The 10,190-nt window shown below is 28.2% G+C and overlaps 1 protein-coding gene and 1 long non-coding RNA gene across 2 annotated transcripts in view; one reads left to right on the top strand and one right to left on the bottom strand.

Annotated features, from left to right (window-relative positions):
- The window catches only part of LOC111685382 (cytoplasmic protein NCK2), an 18,225-nt gene extending 11,273 nt beyond the window's left edge, over positions 1-6,952 (bottom strand). The window contains exon 1 of the mRNA XM_046951725.1: positions 6,941-6,952. The gene's annotated coding sequence lies outside the window, so the exon portion shown is untranslated. The remainder of the gene's footprint in view (positions 1-6,940) is intronic.
- Positions 4,670-10,190, top strand: part of LOC124420059 — a 9,410-nt gene continuing 3,889 nt past the window's right edge. Inside the window, exons 1-2 of the long non-coding RNA XR_006941002.1 lie at positions 4,670-5,164; positions 6,566-6,835. This is a non-coding gene — a long non-coding RNA (uncharacterized LOC124420059). The remainder of the gene's footprint in view (positions 5,165-6,565; positions 6,836-10,190) is intronic.

Below are 10,190 nucleotides of genomic sequence, written 5' to 3'. Positions count from 1 at the left end.
TCTATCTATCTATCTATCTATCTATCTATCTATCCATCTATCTCTTTATCAGAAATTATACACTTATCTGGAATTCTTCCTTCTGCAAAGTGTGTCATTTTTTCTTAAATTAAAAAATAAAAAAAAAAAACATTCCTTTAAGAACACTGCAGCAAAAAACCATACTACAAATTACACATCTAAATGACAGTGGTGGCATTATTACAAGTACAATTTGCTTTGGCAACATGGGAAAAAATATTTTATATAAACAGTTATTATGGTTGCAGATTTCTTTTCTGCTGTATATTACATAAAAAGTACAAAAACAACTTAGAAAAAATATATATAGACAAATACTTAAAATTAGAAAAAAATCACAAGCTGTCTTTATGTCTGCACATTTTATTACTTAGTATATTGTCAGATTTGTGTATGGCTAAGTGTGCGTGTTTCCACTTTTATGCAAATGTTTGTGTGTTAGTGTAGTTTCAACGGCTTATTACCGGAAATCCGATATTATATGTAAAAATATGTTATAATATTTAAAGAAATATATATAAATATTGTATGGAAACAATTTTATCACAAAAATATCACGTAGATTTGCTTGTTGTTGGTTATTTAAATAAATTTTAAAAAATGCGGAAAAGTAGTAGTATTTTTTTTTTTTTTTAATTTGACATGGAAAATATGCCTCTAGATAAATAATAAAATGTGTAAAAGATTAAAAAAATTCTTTAATTTAAATGTTTTATATAATAGATTTTTTTAAATAACTTTTTTGTGCTTTTTTTGGTGGGCGTACGTTTGTATTATATTTCAATTTCAATATTTGAACTTCTGACATTTAATTGATAACAGTAGCAGTCAGTGTTCAGTATATTTACCACAAATAAAATAAATCTTATTTTTTCTGTAGACATTCGTGTATGTTTCAATATATAATTTTCAACGTCTAGAGATTTTTTTCTTCTTATAAATTGTTTGTTATTTCTTGTTTATAATTGTCAAGGGAAATTGATAGCGATAGATAGATGGATGGATGGATGGATGGGCTGATTGTTTGGATGATTGAAAACGATGGTTGTGGTTGATGGTTTTATAAATAATTTTATTTTCTTTTGTTTTTCCTTTGGTTGCATACATGTGAAAAAATACAAATTTAATCTTGAATTTCTTGCCTTTAGTTATACATGTTATAAATTTAATTATTTACGATAAATTTTGTATTTTTAGACTAAACTTTTCTTTTTTGAGATTTTTAGAAACAATTTTAATCTAGAAAATCTTAATAGATTAAGATTATTGATCTTTTGTGGAATGTTAAAAAGTGTGAAGTGTTTATTGATGTTATTTTTATTTTGATTTGAGAAGAGTGTTGCATTCGAGAAACAATGTCAATAAAATTGTGAAACGGATTAGCCACAAAAGAATGGACTTGTCATTGAAGTAATGAATGGATTAGTCATTGAACTAGTATATGCACTACTCAATATATTAGTCAATGAACTAGTAAATTGACTAGTGAATCGTCCATGGACTTGCTGAAATGCAAGTCCATAGATTAGACCATAGAATAAACCATAGTGTTGTCAATGCGTTAGTCTATAGTCTAGTCAATAGAGTAGCACATGGAATAAGCAAGAGACTTGTAAATTGACCAGCACATAGTCTTAACATAGATTAGTATATAGTATATTCAATAGATTAGTTTATAGACTAGTCAACGGACTAGTACATAAACTAATCTATGGACTAATCCATAGCCTCATCAATAGACTAGTTAATAGTATATTTCATAGACTAGTTCATAAACTAGTTCATAGATTAGTTCATAGACTAGTTCATAGACTAGTTCATAAACTAATTCATAGACTAGTTCATAGACTTTTTAATATCAAAGTTAATAGACTGTTCTAACGTCTTGTCATTAGACTAGTCCATGGATTAATCCATAAACTAATCAATAGACCAGTCCTAAAACTTATGAATAAGTTCATAGTTCTGTCAATAGACTAGAACATAGTCTTGCTATCGGACTACTCCACAGTATTATCAATAGTTTATAGTCTATAGTTAAGTAAAATAATCTATTAATTAATAGAGTAATTCATTTACTAGACCTTAGACTAGTCCATAATCTAATCAATAGACTAGTCAAGAGTTTAGTCCACAGATCAGACAATAAACTAATAATCTAGTTAGTAGCCTAGTCCATAGATTAATCCATGAACTAGTCAATAGACCAATCCTACAACTTATGGATTAGTTCAATAGACTGGTCCATAGTCTTGTTATCGAACTACTCCACTCCAATAGACTAGTCTATAATTATGTAAATGAATCTATTAATCAATAGACTAATTCATATACTAGACTTCAGAATAGCCCATAATCTAATCAATAGACTGGTCATGAGGTTAGTCCACAATAGTTAGAATATTTTATAGTCTAGTCAATAGTTTAATCCATACACCAGGCAACAGACTTGAAAATAGATTTGTCCAATTCACAATCGGTGTTGTACGGTTGTATCGTAGTATGTCGTAATATTTTTATTATTAATTTGTTTTTGTTTCAAAAATGTTTATTTGAAATATTTTTATGACATACAACGTTACGACATCGATTGTGAATAGGGCAATTGTTTATAGGCCACTAGTCAATGGTCTAATCAATAGACTTGATCATAGACTAGTCAATGGATTAGTCTATAGTCTAATCAATAGATTAGTATATAAAATTGACAAGAGACTTGTATATAGTTTAAATTAGTTCATATCCCAACTAACGGTCTAGTCCTTGTTCTAATTTATAGGCTAGTCCATTATTTAATCAATAAATAATTACAAAAACTAGTCAACAGACCTAGTCCCTAACAAAATCTGACCTTTTTGAGCAACATTTTTTAAATTACAATCTTTTTTTTAAACCAAAAAGCAATTGTATTATTTCTATTAAATATATAACACCATTTAGGTTTTACTTCACTATTCCAGCTAATTGCAGTCTATAATAAAATTTGACACCATTCAAGTTTAATGTCTCCATAACCACATATTATGCAGCATAACCCCTCTATGTGCAATGTTTTTCTCAACTTTTGTTTAGTTTTGAAATTATAAGTCGTACGTTTTAAATTACTTTATTCTTTATTTTTACTTTTTTTGTTTCCCCTACTGTCCAACGCTGCTCAATACAATATAATAGTCTAATCAGCTTATAATTTCATAAAAAAAACTCTTAAATGTCCCACTAGACAAAAAAAAAAAGAAAGAAAATAAGTCGAAACTTGACCATCTGAATTATAAGTAAGTTTTCAAATATAAAGTGTTACAAACAAAACCCTTAAGTGTCTTTTAAGTTGTAAGTAAGTATTGAGAACTACTACTGTATACAAGTAACCCAACAAACATTTCGAAAACAAAATTATTTTGCAAAATTTCACATATCTAGATGATAAATAGAAGAAAGTGTACATTTTACATTAATAATATGCATTAGGAAATAATTTTGACTGTCTTCTAGAAGTTAACTTCTAGCTGTCATAGGAAAGTCAATTCTACGTATCTCATAGAAGAATCAGCCTAATAATACAAAAAAGCAAAATAATCACTCCTATCGCCAATAGAAGTGACAATTTTGTTCCCTCGAAAGGAAAATTGCTATCGTGCATATGTTGTTAACAATTCATTCACAATAGTTGATTTTGTATGGAATAGCTGTTTAATGTTTACAAAATTCCATTAACAAATTTTACAACAGGGGAATTTTTTTCACAATAAAAAAGTTGGTAAACGAAAAAAGTGAAAAGTAAACATATTTCAAGTAAAATAATAATTGGCGATAGGAATGATTGTTTTCAAGGTTTTTGACATGTTCTGTGTCTCTAGTATACAATGCAATAATGTCTTAGATTGAACATTAACTACCTGTCGATAAATGTGATAAGTTTTCGACTTATTCAATTCTATCGCCAATATTAACGAAAATTTTGTTCCCTTGAAATTTTTATTTTCATCGAAAGGAAAATTGCTATCTGAACTTGTTATGAACAATTCATTCACAATAGTTGTTTTTGTATGGAACAGCTGTTTTATGTTTACAAAATTCCATCAACAATGATCACAACAGGGGAATGATTGGCGATAGGGATGAAGATTAAAGAAGAGAATACTTGCTGACTTACTAGATAGAAAATGTTTGCTGGGAACGAAACTACTAAAATAACTACTTAAATAAATATTGTTGCTACTTCGTGGTAGTTGTTTTTGTACATGTTGCCGCAACATTAAAAACAAGTAGTAAATAGTACATTTTAAAAAACGGAATAACTGAAATAAAGGCAATTGCCTAACATAATATTATGATTACAAATGCTAGAAATAATTACAGTGTGTGGCATAAAATATTGTTATAGTAGCATGAAGGATTTTTTTTAATTTTTCTTTAAAACCATTTGAAATTGCTGCTAAATTTCTAACTGCAACTGTAACTACTTTAACGAAGAAGACCTGAAAGTGTGATATTTTGTGTTGCTCCAGTTTGAAAACTTGAAAGAAATTTTGTGTTTTAAACAAAAGAAAGACTTAATACTTTTTTAATAACAAAAACAACAATAATATTTAACTTTTTAAAATAATAATAAACCAAAAATTTCCTAAATTAAAATCTATTCAATAAAAAAAAAACTAAAAATCTATAAAAAATGTAAACACCTTCAAATTTAGTATAAATTGAAAGTGACTCACTCACAATTTAACAAAGGAATCCCTGACTTTCAAACTACTACTACTACTTAATACAAAAATAATTTAACAAATTCTTTTTCTTTAATTATAAATCTATTTAATTATTTACTTAAGATATCATGACTTTCACGCTGTCATGCTGCTGTGAAGCCACAGCACAGCAAGCAAGCGTTTGCTAACAAAAAAAGTGAAAAAACAGAAATATATTTATAACTAACGATAAAAAGTAGTAAAAGTAACGTCATCACTACAGACTGCAGTATTAATAAGTAAAGTTGAAAGTGTTTTGCGGATCGGTTAAAGTGGTTTTAACCAATCTTGTGTGTGTGTGTGTGTGTGTTGCTTGGTTGACTTGTAAGACATGCAATAATTGACAATGAAAAATGTCGTCAACATATTATTGCATACTTTTTATGTGCATACACATTGAGGTTGCGAATAGTGAAAAGAGAAAAGAGAAAGAAAAATATTTCAAACACATATCTATTTTGAAGTTTTAATAATAAATTAAATTGATTGACGTAGAAAATGTGAAAAATATCGCGTTTTAATAAAATCTAATTATCGGGTTTAAATGAAATATATAATCTAGTCTAACAACACTAGACAATACATAAAACTATACTCATAGCAATAGACTGAAATATGGCCTAGAATATAACCTACATTAAGGAGTAGACGCCATAGTCTAGACCATAATCTAGTATAAAGTCTAGTTCATAGTCTAATGTATAATCTAGTCTTAAGTATAGTCTACAGTCTAATGTAAAGTCTAGTCTAAAGTCTACTACATAGTCTAGTCTAAAGTCTAGATTAAAGTCTAGTCTGAAGTCTAGTCTAAAGTCTATTCTGAAGTCTAGTCTAAAATCTAGTCTATAGTCTAGTCTAAGGTCTAGTCTAGTCTATAGTCTAGTCTATAGTCTAGTCTACAGTCTAGTCTATAGTCTAGTCTATAGTCTAGTCTATAGTCTAGTCTATAGTCTAGTCTATAGTCTAGTCTATAGTCTAGTCTATAGTCTAGTCTATAGTCTAGTCTATAGTCTAGTCTATAGTCTAGTCTATAGTCTAGTCTATAGTCTAGTCTATAGTCTAGTCTATAGTCTAGTCTATAGTCTATAGCCTAGTCTATAGTCTATTCTATATAGTTTAGTCTATAGTCTAGACTATAGTCTTTAGTCTAGTCGAAAGTCTATAGTCTAGTTCTTAGTATAGTCTAGTCTATAGTCGAGTCTTTAGTATATTATTTAATCTAGTCTTTAGTCAATTCAATAGTCTAGTCTATTGTTTAGTCTATAGTCTAGTCTAGTGTATAGTCTAGTCTAGTCTATAGTCTAGTCTAGTCTATAGTCTAGTCTAGTCTAGTCTAGTCTATAGTCTAGTCTATAGTCTAGTCTATAGTCTAGTCTATAGTCTAGTCTAGTCTAGTCTATAGTCTAGTCTATAGTCTAGTCTATAGTCTAGACTATTGCCTAGTCTATAGTCTAGTCTATAGTCTAGTTTATAGTCTATAGTGTAGTCTTGTCTATAGTCTAGTCTATAGTCCAAAATCGGGTCTTTAGTTAATAGTTACAGAATCGATCAGTAAAACCGCAACTAGTTTCAAAATAATGTTTACTTTTTTATTAGCAAATTTCTAATGATGGAAGTGAAATTTAACAAAATATTTGAAAAAAAAAAAAAAAAAACATTACTAAATTGTTAAATTAAATAACAACATTGTTTACGAAAAATACTAAAAACATTTAAGTAAAAGTAAAACACACCATTTTGTCTTACATAAAACATAATAATTAACTCTTAATTTTGTTTTCTTTTTTTCTTATTTTTTTAAGGCAGTTTTCTAAGAAATTCTTTTAATTACTGTATTTAACAAAAAAAAAAGAGAACAACAAAGAAACAAGTACAAGTTTGTTTAAAGCTGCTAGAAGAAAGAAAAAAATGCTGTCATTGAAATTTATTTTGATCTTAATAATAAGTGAAAGTTTTCCATCAACAACTAACCACCAACAACAATGAAAAACAGCTACAGCAATAACAACAACTACATGACAACAGCGCAGCACAGCACTATTTGATGAAAAAAATACGCCGCAACAATTTATGTAAAAGAATTAGAAGAAGTTGAAAAAAATACTAGTGAATAAAGTATATAAACGTGTTTTTAGTTTTTTTTTACAATATAATTTTAATTTTTTTTTAGCCATAACCGTAGACAAAAAATCTATAAATATGTTTAAGACTAAAAAACAATAAGTCATTTAGATGTTACAAAACTGTGTGAATTGTTTGAATGTTTTGTACAACATTTTGTAACCTGAAAACATATTCAGACAGCTCTACTACATACATACAAACATTGTTTTAATCTTTTAAATCAATGTCTTAAAAACAGTTGGTATAGATTTATGTTTAGTATCGTTTGTCTAGAATTAGTTAAAACATTCAATATTTATTTTGTTGTATTCATGTTACAACAATTGAAGCATTGTTGTGTTTTTGTTTTGCTTTAGTATTTGCAAAAAAAGTTTTGCAAGTGTTAAATAGTTTTAACCCCTTAAATACATTTTAGACATCTTATTGCAAATTTAATATTTTAAAGCTTTTCTGCACCTCCCCCCGCTTGAAAGTAAGTGAGTAGTTTTACTACTCTCTAAACAGCAAATACTTGGTAATGATATTACATTAGTGTTTTAATGTCTACTACATACCTTCTGCATTACTTAGTATTAGTAATGCAAGTAGTTTTATGTTGTTGTATTTTTACAATTAACTGAATCCCAGCTAGCATTTTTTGAAATTTTGTTATCACATTCGAGTCATTTATGACACTTTTGCACGAATAAAATAATCATATCTGCTCTCATTTTTTGATCATAAATGAGAATATGGTACCTTACCCGCGACTCTTCTAAATGAGTAATTTATAAGCCCCACTTTTAGATCAATTATGACTAATTTTTAATCTTTTTTGAGTCATTAATGAGCCAAATAACAGGTTGTTTTTGAGTTATTTCCGAATCATATTATAGTCATTTTTAATTATTTTCTGTGTAAATGGACTTTTTTTTGTATCCTTCACCTTCGTGAGAAGGGTATATATATGTTTGTCATTCCGTTTGTAATTTCTATAATATAATTTTTCGACCTTATAAAGTATATATATATTCTGGGTCCTTATAGATAGCGGAGTCGATTAAGTCATGTCCGTCTGTCTGTTGAAATCAGTTTTTAAAGGTCCCCAGATATCGGCGAGATCCAAATCTTCAATAATTCTGTTAATCATGCTTTCGAGAAGATCGCTATTTAAAATCAGCAAAATCGGTCGGTAAATAACGGAGATATGAGCAAAAATCCGAGACAACCTCTAAAAATTTCATATTTTTTCATGCTTTCTTAAAAAAGCAACAACAACACTGTGAATTTGATAAAGATGTACATGTGATGTATTTGGTTTTATTCAGCTGTGTATTTTTTTATGTTTGCATGCTGTTCTGTTCTCACGAAGGTAAGTGGGTATAACAAGAACAAGGAGATAAAGCAGTAATATGTTGGTAATACAATTGATATTTGTTTGAGGGTGGTAATACAGTTCGACGGTGGTATTACAGTACAACGGTTAATATTTCCTTCTGCTACAGTTTATATTTGTTTGTGTGTATGTATGTTATGTGTGACATGTGTGCAGAGATACAAAATAAATAAAAACTGTTTTTTTAAAACATACTTGCTGAAGGTTATATAAGATTCGGCACAGACGAATATAGAAATAATACTTGTTTAATATTATTTTATATATCCTTCACCTTCGTGAGAAGGGTATATATAAGTTTGTCATTCCGTTTGTAATTTCTATAATATAATTTTTCGACCTTATAAAGTATATATATTCTGGGTCCTTATAGATAGCGGAGTCGATTAAGTCATGTCCGTCTGTCTGTCTATTGAAATCTGATATCCCCAGATATCGGCGAGATCCGAATCTTCAATAATTCTGTTAATCATGCTTTCGAGAAGATCGCTATTTAAAATCAGCAAAATCGGTCGGTAAATAACGGAGATATGAGCAAATATCCGAGACAACCTCTGAAAATTTCATCAAAAAATGTCATATTTTTTCATGCTTTCTCAAAAAAGCAACAACACTGTGATGTTGATAAAGATGTACATGTGATGTATTTGGTTTTATTCAGCTGTGTATTTTTTATGTTTGCATGCTGTTCTGTTCTCACGAAGGTAAGTGGGTATAACAAGAACAAGGAGATAAAGCAGTAATATGTTGGTAATACAATTGATATTTGTTTGAGGGTGGTAATACAGTTTGACGGTGGTATTACAGTACAACGGTTAATATTTCTTTCTGCTACAGTTTATATTTGTTTGTGTGTATGTATGTTATGTGTGACATGTGTGCAGAGATACAAAATAAATAAAAACTGTTTTTTAAAACATACTTGGTGAAGGTTATATAAGATTCGGCACAGACGAATATAGAAATAATACTTGTTTAATATTACAAAAATTCAAATACTTATACGTTTTATATACCAAATGACAATTATATCAACTCATTTTAGGCCACAAAAAATGTTTTTCTAGCTCTTCCAAAAGAGTATTTTCTTTTTGAAACGTTTTTGAGTCATTTTAAGGTGTCAATGTTGCTATTTCATTCCAAACAAAAACAATTACATAAGGAACAATTTTAGATCTTCCAACTGCTTGAAATATGACCACAAAATAAGTTAAGTTAAAACCATCATATTTTAAACACCAGGATGATCAATTTATAATTGCTAAACATTTTGTTATTATTTTTCAAATATTCAGTTTTCAATCATATATCGTTATCATTTTCGTTATCATCACTTTTAGTTTATCAAAAGGATTCAAAAATGACTCAGTTTATCCAACCAACAATCTTCCAAATGTTAACTGGAATTATTACAAAAAGATGTCCTTAATAAAAACTCATTTGCATTGCAAAGAGATCAATCTTTCAATTGATACACAATAATTTCAAATTCAGTCATATTCATTCGTTAAAATTTTCTAATTAAAGTAAAAAAAAACAAATCTATTTCAATTCACTCAACAACAATAACAACTATTTGACCTAAATTGTTTTTTGTTTTTTTCTTTAAATTAAAATTGTACCCTTCAAAACAATTTCTGTATCAATTATAATTAATCATTTCATTAGTTTTAATAAGAAGTAAAATAATAAAAATAGAAAAATAGAAAAACAAACACTCTAAACATTCGTTTCACAATGAATGTTAAAATGTTAATGCAGCATTAACAGATTTCAATTCATTGAACATTTTAAAATTTCAGAAAAAAAACAACAACAACATTATAATTATACCCTACACCACTATAGTGGGGAGGGTATTATACGTTTGTGCTGATGTTTGTAACATACAAAAATATTGGTCCAATACCCACCTTAAAGTATACCGA

The sequence above is a fragment of the Lucilia cuprina genome, chromosome 2, assembly GCF_022045245.1.
Source record: "Lucilia cuprina isolate Lc7/37 chromosome 2, ASM2204524v1, whole genome shotgun sequence".
Lineage (NCBI taxonomy): Eukaryota > Metazoa > Arthropoda > Insecta > Diptera > Calliphoridae > Lucilia > Lucilia cuprina.
The sequence above is the reverse complement of the archived record's forward strand: the minus strand, read 5'-3'. Positions and strand labels throughout refer to the sequence as shown.